Source organism: Panthera leo, chromosome B3, assembly GCF_018350215.1.
Source record: "Panthera leo isolate Ple1 chromosome B3, P.leo_Ple1_pat1.1, whole genome shotgun sequence".
NCBI classification, from domain to species: Eukaryota; Metazoa; Chordata; class Mammalia; order Carnivora; family Felidae; genus Panthera; species Panthera leo.
This window is the reverse complement of record NC_056684.1, coordinates 139436858-139448911: the sequence shown is the minus strand read 5'-3', so window position 1 is coordinate 139448911 and position 12054 is coordinate 139436858. Positions and strand designations below refer to the sequence as shown.

The 12054-nt window shown below is 49.4% G+C and overlaps 1 long non-coding RNA gene across 2 annotated transcripts; it reads left to right on the top strand.

Moving 5' to 3' along the window:
* The first annotated feature begins 4939 nt into the window (after positions 1-4939).
* LOC122221433 lies at positions 4940-10005 on the top strand. Of its 2 annotated transcripts, XR_006203221.1 has the most exons (5): positions 4940-5144; positions 7034-7324; positions 8170-8287; positions 9505-9613; positions 9914-10005. It is a non-coding gene; the product is annotated as an uncharacterized LOC122221433 (long non-coding RNA). The 2 variants fall into 2 exon arrangements; XR_006203220.1 differs by lacking the exon at positions 9914-10005 and having other exon boundaries at positions 9505-9689.
* Positions 10006-12054: the final 2049 nt, after the last annotated feature.

Here is a 12054-nt window from a genome sequence, read left to right as displayed (position 1 = left end):
CCCGTAATCTGTGTGATGTGTCCGTGCTTATCATCTGGTAACTGAGAATACATAATACTGAGAGCTGAACTGACATCCTTGTGTGGGTCATTGCCAAGCACTTAAAACACACTCTTATTCAAACTTCATTACAGTCGATGGAATACGGGGCACTTCCTGTTGTCTGTTTTCCAGGTGAGCTCTAAGCCAGGCAAAACAGCGACGCACGCCTTCACATTCTACCGTATCCACAACCTGCTTCTGCCATTATCGGCCCATCAGCTACCTCCAGCAGGCTTAAGAATTCACTGGAAAGGAGACTCAAGAGTGGACACCTCTTTGCAAAGAGTTGCTGACATGCTGCTTTCCATCACCTCCAGAAACTGAAGAAAAGGTCAAGAGAACAATTAGGGAATTGTGATATGCATTCCCTGGCTTTGGCGGTCATAGGGACCATTATCTGCTGCCTGGAAAAGTTGAAAGGTGGAAGACCGAGCTAGCTTAGGGTGGTGGAACAAAGCCAGATAGCAGCAGCCACTGGAGTGAACTTTATTTCTAACAGCTCTTGGTGTCAGCCAGAGAAGCCAATAGAACGATTTGGATTCGGGCTTCCCAAGAGAATGTCCTAAAATAGTGAGCGAGCGTCTCTCTCAAGAGAGCATCTCAGAAGCATCTCAGAAGAAGGAATCTCTTTTGGATACAGACGCCAGTGCCCAGCTGCGACTGTCACAGGCTCAGAGGGCATTATGGGCACCGATGTCCCCTCTGTGCTCCGCTCTAATGTGGATGCACTCCCGGACGAGCTGGACACGTCTCAGGGAGATGGAAAAAGAGGACGAGAGGAAGAGGTGAGAGAGAGAAAAACTCACACTTCCTCTTCACATTGGCCTTTAAGCCCATTTGGCCCGAGCTAGGGATGACATAAAGCTTTCAATGGGATGAGAAACGTGGTTAGTCAGACGAGCCGTTTTAACAGTTCAAAGACAGGGACAGGACACGAAGGCAGAGCAGTGATTGGAAAGAAGAAAGTTGCTCCCTGCCTGCCCCCAATCTGACCCAACTCAGCCACCAATTGTGGTATCACAAGCCAGGCGGACTCGGCTCTGTCCATGGTCCAGGGGAGAAAATCAGGACTTGGACAGCTAAGCAATTTGCCCACGATTTCACAGATGCCGGGCATCAGAACTGGAGACTCGGTGCCAATCACACGTATCAGCACCCAGGTCCGTCTGCCTCCGGAGCCCATGCTCATCCCCACCCTGCCCTCTACCTACATCAGACGACGACAGGGAGTGAGTCCTAATGGAATGATTTAACTTACAAAAGGCGGTGTGTATAGTCACCGGAGAGCGGCTTCTGTCTTGTAACACAGAGCACAACCTGTTTATTGATGAGCTTCTTCCCAAGTACCTCCCTCATGTTTATGAAATGATGTGTGGGTGCTGCCCCATTTTTAATGACTCCTTATTTACATGGAGCACGTTATTTATGGAAACAGCGATAGCGCCATCGCAAACCCATTAGAAGGCGGAGATAGCAGGAAGTCATTGTTCGCTCCCCAGCGAGGACAGGATTCTAATTACTCAAGAGCCCGCGCCCTCCTCGCCATGGCAGCGGGCTCAATAAATAACCCCCTGTGTGAAAACGGTGCTTGATGTAAATTGTGACTTAGTCCACGCAAATGGATGGTTGGCCAGTGGAGAGTTTCCAGCATCAGGCAGGAAAGTTAGCAGCAGCCTGGGAATTCGGAGACCTGGCTCCGCGGAGATGGCAGTCTCCATCCCTCACTGCACGTTTCTCAGAAACAATTAACATTTTTTATTTAAGTAATAAGCTCCAAAGCAGAGATGTCGCCGGGAGATAATAGCACTTGAGAAATCACGAGGTGTTTGGAGGTGAATCTATGGGCACTTCGCATAATGAGACGACCATCCTTGGATGCCAATTTTCGTAGAGCGTCGGTACTAATCACTTTTCCAAGAAATCATTCCAACAGTCCAAGGTGGAAGCTGAGCTTCAAAGGCTAATTTACTCAAATAACTTTGGAATTCATGAACGCTCGGGAAATGCTAGTTGCGTGAGCAAAGAGGTAGTCATTTTGGTTTGTTAAGAAAATATGATTTGGTTTTTGGAAGGAGAGATGGGTGGTCTTCTTGGTGTAGGGCTCAGAGCTTTAAGAACATTCTGTGATTCTGGGAAAATCAACAGGAAAGGTGATGATTCAACGCGCCATTCCCCCTGCTCAGAAGGCAGCCCTTGGGCCAGCCCCAACCAGTAGCAGAATAATTCCAGGAAGGGGAGGGAAAGTTGTGAGACTTGGTTGTATGAGGAACAGGGATGTCCCTGCGGGTGTCTTGCAGCTATAGGAAAAGCTAGCCGGAACACAGAAATAAAACGCATCAGCGAAAACCCAGAAATGGACCCCACCCCGGCCACCCTACCTGAGAACAGGCTGTGGTTGATTCTCCTAAAGATTGTCGTCTGCTCTTCTGCTCAGAGGAGGCAGGACGAATGGTAGAACTTCATGCTTTGTGGTCTACGAAACTGTGTTTGACTCCCATACTGCATGTGATATGGTGGGTCCATTCACTAATCACTTTCCTTGGAGCTTCCTTGGAGCTCTTCAATGAGCCAGGGCCAATGGGTTATAGAGTTACAGACACTTTGAGCTCATGAAGCTCAACGGCCCGTACCCCAAGGTCTTAGTCGTGTCTTAGACCCTTTCTTCTTTGATTACTGGCTCACAATTCTTGGACATTTCCCTTCTGGAGACTCAGTGCAACTCACACATATTGGGCCTTCGTGTGTATTGCCCACATACGCTTTAGGACAAGACTTCGAGGGAAATATTAACCCCACGTGACAGATGTGGAGTAACTGGAACAAGGCCCTGGCACTAGTTAGCAGGAGCATAGGTCTTCTGACTCTTTATCTGATGCCTCATAGTCTCAGGCAGAGCAGCGGGCAGAGGCGGGTACTCGTGCTGGACCTGGGCACGGCCCCTTGTCACCCAATGAACAAGGCACAGGTGGTAGCAGAGAGGCTAAAACTCAGGCTCTCTCCTCTCTGCTACACCTGGATGGCCCAGATAGGTTACTAACTGGGTCTCAGTTTTTCACTCTTTAAAGTGGGCTTGGGGAGACTAAAGGCTGCTGTGATCAGTCGTTTACAAGGATTCCTGACCAAGCAGCAAGTGATGGGTGAAATCCAATCTCCCTGCAAAGCTGTGTGCCCCGGAATGTGGCTGGACCTGCCCGGAAGAAGGAGCTACCTTGCTCTAATCACGCAAAAGATCTGTATGTGCTGTTGGATGCCCTGCCAACACAGAAAGAGCTCCACATCCCCTCCCAACTCCCTTTGCCATACCCAGTAGGCACAGTTCTGGGAGGGAGGGAGAGGGAGAGAGGGCACGAGACCAGGTGGCACTCCAGCATTAAGCTGATTCTGCTCACATCATGGGCATTTATGAATCAGTGGAGTCAAAGCTGCTTTGTAGGAAGTACGCAGACTTGAGCATCAGCACATCCCCGACTTCCCTCCCTCCCTGGATGTGACTTCAGGCCTGTGTCCCACAGGCCTGTCATGTCATGTTACTCAAACATGCGTATGTCATGTTACTCAAAGCCCGCCAACGCTCTTCTCCCTCCATTTTACACAGAGGTGAAGGAATTTGGCCACCATCAAGAAGTTGGCAAGGACGCACTCACCCCTGAACTGGAAACTGGAATCCAGGTTTCTCCAACCAGAAAGCACTCCATCCATATGGATGGTTTTGTTTGACCTTGCCCTTTGTTTTTTGTTTGTTTGTTTGTTCGCTTTTTTTTTTTTTACCTCCCTGAGTTTCCATCTTTTCTATTACTTCACAGTGAAAATGATACCACTCTTCCCTCAGCAGCTGGTGTGACAGTCACAGGGTTAAGCATCACTAGTTGGGCCTGCGTTAAGATCCTAGCTTCTTTGCTCTCTGACCTCGTGTCTTCAAGAAATTGAGCCTCAATTTTCTCACCTTTATGATGCAGACTGTGATAATAGCCCTTAACTGAAAAGCTTGTTGTGAATATTAAGTAGAAATTACACACCCACCCACACACATACACACACACACACACACACACACACACACACACACACAGTTCTTAACCCAGTCTAGCACGTAATAAATAGTCAATAAATGTGATCTGATTGTTAATACTGTTCAGTGGCAGTTGGAGCAACACAGGTGTTTCAAGAATTTTTGCCCCAACTCCTTGCTAAGATAGGTGCTCGACAATGACCCATTTAGGTTCCCTTCCTCACGGAGGAGAAGATTAGGACAATGCTCCAGTGGGGAGCAGGGCCCCTGAGGAAGGAGAAGGCATTCGGGATCTGGCAGGCACTGTCCTCACTGACTCACTGTTGACCTTGGCTGTCACATCTACTTTCTGATTTGTCCCCAAAGAAAGCCAGTGCCCTGACTTTGAAGTGTTGACAAAGTATTTCAAAGTGCATCTTCCCTAGTTCCAGGAATCTCACTGAGGGAACACATCCCCGGCCAGCATCTCGTTCCCTTGGGTAGGCTCAGGATCCAGGGCTGAAGAACACCGCAGCTGGCTGCCTTGTGCCTGGCGGGTGACCTCCCCCGGGAATCTGGGTGGGGAGACACGTCCAGGTGGCTCTTTGTCCCTGGGGCGTGGCCTCGCTGCCTCCTTTCCGCCATCCATTCACGCCCCTCTGACTCACTTCTGTTGCGGCCAAGAGGGCAAGTGTTGAGAGGCTGTTTAACACACACACACACAACAAGCCCTATAATCAACCAAAGTGGTCATTTGATCTACGTGGGAAAGCATGTCCTGCCGTCGGCTCCCAGGCACCAGGAAGTGACACCAGCAAGCGAGGAGGCCACACCACTAATAGGAGTAACTGCCATCTGTTCTAGAATGCCTGCTGGTCACCAGGCATTTCATGTGCCCCATATCACTAGTCTTCACGGCAACCCCCTGAGGGAGGCCTTGCAGGTTCTGTGTTACAGATAAAGGAACGGGGGTTGGTGAGGTTAAGAAACTTGCCCGCATCCTCCACAGCTAATAGGTGGCAAACCTGGGATTCTAGCCAGGTGCGGCTGACGTGGGAGCCTGGACCCTGTCCATTCTGCCATGGTGACAATCAATTGGACACGGTCATAAGAAGTATGTAGAAAACAACAAGCGTGGGTTTGAGTCATGAGCAGTAAAGGGCCCCAGGCCCATAGGGAATTTTTTCAGGGCCTCTGCAACATTCTAGATGTTGCTTAATAGTTGATTACTGTCTCCCTGTGGCAAAATTCCACAGGCTTTAGTGAAGGACCTGCCATGTGCCTGGACTCACACAATACTAGATATTTCTCAGAACTCTAGGTCTGTGTACCTTTCTATGAACTCATTACCATCGTATCCAGTTGTGGCTCTCATTACTGTTGTCCTTGATTGGTGCCCAGGGTCCCTTCTCCGTATGGCTCTTCTTCTGTCCCCATCAGCCTGAGGCTCCAATCTGCTTGCTTATCATCTCCCCACTGAGGCTACCCTAGGTTTGTTGGGTCGCCTTTATCACCAGTGGCATCTGAAACATAGGATTTAGCATTTCTTGCTGATTATTTCTTTTCTCTTGGTCTCCCCAGGAATAAACCCAAAGTCCCTTTCACTGTTGGGATTTTCTTAACCATTTATGGCAGGGTCCAGAGAATGCTAAAAGATGGTTCCAGGCAGAAGCACATCAGCTGAGTTTGGTCCCTGAATGTTTCTCTGAGGTGGTTCCAGCATTTCCTCCTCTGCGCTGACTCCAAATGGCCAACCATTCTGAGATTCGCATCATCTAACTAATTAAAGCAGTCATCCCTTCCTGATAATTTTTTAAATTTAAGTCTCACTAAAACAAAAGTAAATACAATTCCTGTCATTTTAGAATTTATGTAAGTCTTTATGGAATTATGGTTAACAGATTAAATGAAGGGTCTACTTCCTTGAACCCTTAATTAGGTCTTTTGAATTGGGACCATTCTGGGGAAGATTATCTCAAAGTTTAAAGATTAATGATACGTCTATGGGGCTTCTGGGTGACTCAGTTGGTTAAGCGTCTGTCTTTGGCTCAGGTCATGATCTCATGGTTCGTGGGTTTGAGCCCCACGTTGGGCTCTGTGCTGGCAGCTTGGAGCCTGGAGCCTGCTTCGAATTCTGTGTCTCCCTCTCTCTCTCTACCCCTCCCCTGCTCGCTCTTTCTCTCTCACCCTCTCTCTCTCTCTCTCAAAAAATAAATAAACATTTAAAAAATTTTTAAAGATTAATGATATGCCTAGAACAGAATGAAGAAGCAAATAAGATATAAGTCAGTCAAAAATTACCTCCCAAGGTGACCTTGAATCAGAAAAAAAAAATTGCTTGGATCTTGTTCAGTAAATTGTGCTAGAATAATTGGTTATCAACATAAGAGAAAGATTAGATCCCTACCTCATACTGCGTACACAAGAATGAACTCTAATGGAATGAGAGCCTCAATATGAAAATAAAAGTCTTAAAAGTGTTAGAAGAAAATTTTGTTGATTTTCTTCATGCCTTTAGGACAGGAGTTCATAAATCCTGCACAAACAGTCCAAACCATTAAGGAAAAGATAAACTCCGTGTAAAAACTGCAGAGGGGTACCTGGGTGGCTCAGTTGGTTGCATGTCCAACTCCGGATCTCAGCTCAGGTCGTGATCTCATGGTGCGTGGAACCGAGCCCTTCTTTGGGCTCTGCGTTGACAGTGTCTCCCTTTCTCCCTGCCCCTCCTCTGTTCGTATTCTCTTTTGCTCTCCCTCTCTCCCAAAACTGAATAAATAAACATTAAAAAAATTAATAGAATAAATAAAATTAAATAAATAAATAAATAAATAAATAAATAAATAAAATAAACCCACAAAATTAAAAAGGCAAATTATAGATACAGAGGTTAGTAACCAACATCACAGGCACTGGGTGTTCCCTAACAACTCAGCAGCTCCCTCAGGATCACAGAGTAATCGGGCGGTCAGGGTCAGTGAAGACTTCCCATTTCAACTTTGACAGGGAAACTGGCCACCGTGAACTTCAGCAGAAGCACGATTACCGCATTTATTCGCCGGAAAAGCATCTCTAAGACCACTGCATGGAGACCCAGGTCCCGGCCTCGGGTTGTTCCTAAGCTGTTGGCAGGAGGGAGCCACCCATAAGGAAGGAGAGGATTTACATCGAGAAGCACAGAGAAGGAGGCACAACTGAAGGCACCCAGTGGGAAAGTGGGGTCTGTAGTGACATCCAGATGTGAGGGGCGTGAGCCGTGGCCTCGATGAGAGAGCAGAGCCTCTCCAGGTGGACAAGGTAAGGAAGGGCATCCTAGACAGGAGGGAGCGTGAGCGGGTCAAGGAGGCACGAAAGACTGAAAGACTGCAGCGTGCCCAAAACGCAACAGGTCTCTGTAGCTGGGGTGCTACGTTTGTGCCTTGGGGTGGGAGGCAAGGTGGCAGGAAGTAGAATTAGAAAATGGTTTGGGGCCTCTGGCAATGTTTCTTTGTAAGTTTCTAACTGATTTGCTATTGCCATGGGCTGAACTGTGTCCTCTCTTTCGAGGACCCAGAATGTGGCCTTATTTAGAAAGAGGACTTGGACAGAGACGATCAGATTGCAACTAGGTCATTGGGTTGGGCCAAATCCAGTATGGCTGGTATCCTTATTAAGGAGGGAGATGCGGACACGGAGACAAACACATGGAGGAGGGAGACAGTGTAGACAGACTGGGGAGGAAGCCGTGAAGACACAGGTCTGGAACGTCGCGCTTACAATTCAAGGAACACCTGAGACGCTCCCAGACTTGGGAGATGATGATGGAATGGGTCTTCAAAGACAGGATGTCTCCACTGACTCCTTGATTCTGAACTTCTGGTCTCCACAACTGTGAGACCCTAAATCGCTGTCATTTGAGGGACCCAAGATGAAGTACTTTTACAGCAGCCACAGGAAATGGATGCAGACGTACACTGGGTGTTAAACCACTAGCAATGAAGACCTCTGTTGGATTAGAATTACCTACGTGACCTTGGCAGGATGTTCAAGCTACCTTCTCCAAGGCTAAGTTGGGGGGGGGGGGTGCGTGGTAGGGCTTAATGGTTAACAGCTGAGCCTCTGCCATCAGACTGTTTCTGAATCTCTGCTTTGTCTCTTTTTAGCTGTTTGGCCAGTGCCTCAGTTTCCTGATCTATTCAATGGGGGAGACGCTGACATCCAAAGGGTGATAGGGAAGAGTGAGCCATGCATGGAAAGTTCCCAGTCCAATGCCCGGCACCAGTAAGTGGTCAGTAAATTCTGGCTCTCATTACTGAGCCCACATCCCTTTGGGTCTTTCTCAGTTACAACTGCTCTTTGCTTGAGGTAATTTGCCCACAGGCCCCAGTATGACAGGGACGCTTCTAAGAGTCTGTTTACACGCATCAAATTACCAGCATTTTCCAAGAAAAGTGTCCCCTTTCACTTGAGTATTTACTTACCAAACCTAGCCCTAGCCCAGGGAAAAATGATGCTTGTGGTGGGTGAGCTGGTCCTTGACCCTCAGCCCCTCCCTCGTGGTTCTGCCCAGAATTTCTAGAATATATCCCAAAGTAATCAAAGGCACAGGCACGCATGTAAAGCGAGACATGTGGTGTAGCGGGGGGGGGGGGGGGGGGGAGGCGTTTCGTCTGGGACCTGGATTTGAATTCCTCCTCCGCCACTGAATAACAGTAGGCACCTTGACCCAGGACCAGGTCTTTAAGCCTCCACTGTCTCATCTGCAAAATGGAGTTGCTGCTTCGTTGGCAGAGACGTTTGCGGATTTCACGAGGCAAAGGCACCAGTGCACATTGCTGGCATTCTTCAGGCCCCCGGTGCCTGGCTGCTCGGCAGCTTTTTCCCCTTCTGGTGAGATCGGAGACATGGTCCTGGGGGGGGGGGGGCTGATGAAATGAAATGGTATCGGTCCTGCTGTGAGACTGGCCAGCGATCAAGTCTCCAGCTGTCCGTCTCCAAATAGCTTAGCGGCCGCAAGTATGATTCAACGTCCATAAATTAAAGAATGCACGGCTCACAAATGTCTCCTTAGCGTTATTTTTATTGAAATCAAATTTCAACCTTGAGCCATCGGGATCTTTCCCGTAATGCTGGGAATGATCGACCAGCCAGATGTGGGGTACACAGTGCCTGGGGGTGTCGGGTTTGCTCTGGGGAGGAACCGAGGAAGGGCGGCTCACACGGGCTGGCAGGACTGAGGGCAGGTGGCGCTCACGCTGCCGGGCAGAGGCGGGTCCGCACGGAGGAGCACGCTCATCATTACTGATGTGATGAGAGATCAATGAAGTGTTTCACATGAATCAAAATAGTCCTTTGGGCTAAAAACACAACGAGAGATCTACTCTCCAAACAAATACTTAGGCTCAGGGTACTCATTGCCGACTACAGGCAGTGGGTGGCACAGCTGATCTCTGTCACTTACCCATCTGTGTAACTGTAACTTTGTACCCATTCGATAGCACCCGCATCTTGCTCCTTTGGCCCCCGAAGAAGCGACAGGAATAACAACGACGACGACCGCGACAACCACAGCAAGAACAACCAAGGGAGAGGAGGAAATTTGGGGAGGTGATGGATATGTTTATAACCGTGATCGTGGTGATGGTCAGTCTCTTGGGGGTATGAATATATCCAAACTCACCAAACTATGTGTATTATGGGACGTATGTATTCCATATACCAATTAGGCTTCAATAAAGCCAAAAAGAAACTACTGTTGGAGACGCGGAAGTCTGTCCTCCGTGGTGATCTAGTTTTGTAGAATCATCTCCGACTCGTGACACCGACCTGTTTGCAGTGGGGGAGTGTGGTTTATGGTAAACCTGAGTGATGTTCACACTCCTAACTGCCTGCGTGATCTGTTTGCAGTGTCCTGACCTGAGAACTGGACCCATAGCGCTGCTCCGCCCCCCGCGGGACTTGCGGTTATGAAAATAAAGGGTAACGTACATTAACTTGCACGGTGCCTGACACTCAGTTGCTCGTCAGTCAACGGCCACTCCTTTAGATTTTGTTCTTTTTTAAAGTTTGCCTATTTATTTTGAGAGACAGAGAGAGAGGGAGAAAAGCATGAGCAAGTGAGGGGCAGAGAGGGAGGGAGAGAGAGAGAGGATCCCAAGCAGACTCCACACTGCCAGCATGGAGCCCGATGTGGGGCTCAAACCCACGAACCATGAGATCGGGACCCGAGCCGATATCAAGAGCTGGAGGCTTAACCGACGGAGGCACCCAGATGCCCCTTGATCTTGTTCTTATAATCCTCATTCTCTGTAAAATATCTCGTACTTCTATTTTTATGGAGACATTTTTTTTCGTAAAGCAACTGCGCTGTTAAAATTCTCCAGCAGAACTAAAGGCAGGTGGTTTGGTTTTTCTGGGGCATAAGGCATGCGGAAGGTGGTGGTGAGTGATGTGTCTGGGGCCAGGCCCTGAACTACAAATGGCCGTGGTGCCAGGTGAAGGCACCAGAAGAACAAGGCCCAGGGGGCCCGCCTCGCTGTCTGTCATGCTCCTGGCTCTGCGGTTGCCCCTTGTACTTGTCTGATTATCTTCCGCTGAGACTCTAAGCTAGACGACTTTCACACGAGACCCGCTCCTCTGGTCAGGCTCTGCGCGATTCCCCTGGGCTTCTGGAACTCTAGCCTTCCCAGAGAGGCAAGTGGCATGCAAATGATATTGCAGAGCTGGTGCGGAACGGCTCAGGTTTCTCAAGAGCGGAGGAATTAATTACAAGCCTTAGTTCTTTGTTACCAGTGACTTAACACACATGTGTCACTACACTGAGATCAGTGCCTGCTGGCTGGGGCAAGGGGACTGGACGATCACCCAGAGGTGTGGGACCCAGGGTAGGACAGAGGTAACAGGTGCCGTAGGGTTAGAAGGAGCTGGTTCAGAAGAAGGGAAGTCAGTGTCGGTGTAGGAGGAACGGTGATGTCTCCGGAAGCAGGTGGTTTGAAACACCGATGTATAAATGAGATGGGAAGAGGGAACATCCCCAGAGAACCCCTGGATCTGGAGCCTTCCTTGAGGACCAGATAGATCCAGTGAGACATAGAGAGGGCCGTGAGTACCCGGATAAGGGTATGGAGCTTCAGTCAGGAGGTACTGGGGAGCCACTGAAGGTATGTGAGCAGAAGAGAGAGAGAGTCTAGAGCTGCTCTGAGGAGCACCGGAGGCTGAGTGTGGTGATTTGATTATTTTGCAATAGGCAAGGGAGCAGGACACCAGGGGAAACACCGTTGGGTCGGTACGGGTACAAGGGTGAAATCAACCGCTAGCTTCCAAGACCAGGAGTCTTGTCTCCTAGCAATCTTAGTAGGAGAAGGCTGGTCCTTCCACACACGCCGGGCAGCAAGCACGACCATCACTCGGTGAGCAATTATAGACGAAAATGCGTTCACAGAAAGGCCAAGCACCTTTTCCAAGCTCAGATGGCTGGGCGGGGCTAGTCCATCAGCCTGACTCTCAGGACCACACCCCTAACCGTGGTGTCCTGCTGCCTGGGGAGCTGGCAAAGTTGGGAGAGGTGGGGCTGGTGTGGGTAAAGAGTCAGGATCGGGCTCCCTGATCTCAGATGCTTAATGAAGCATCTGAGGCAGGACGTTCATCATGAGCCTGGAAAGGAAGACAGGAATGTAGGAGAGACACTGGGCAAAAGGGGGCTAGGTATGGGGCCCGGTCTGTGGTCTTGGGCATGGAAGCCTTGTTGAGGGATGAGACCCCTGAGGGAGAGAAGCAGAGGGAGGGAGAAGGTGTCATGGGGAAAGCTGTCCCCGCAAGAATAAGGATAAGGTGTCGAAGCAGCGGGACACTGGCGGGAGGGCAGTTTTTCCTGTGACAGCTGGGGAGGAGGGAAAGAGCTTCGGGAATGAACCAGAGCACCCCGTGCGGTCACTCCATGGAACGGAAGAGGTCCCAGATGTCACCCTCAGTCACTGCATCTCTTAGGCATAACGGATGTCCTCGCAGGTGTCGTTCCCAGCATCTGGATGCCAAGATAACGTGGGTGC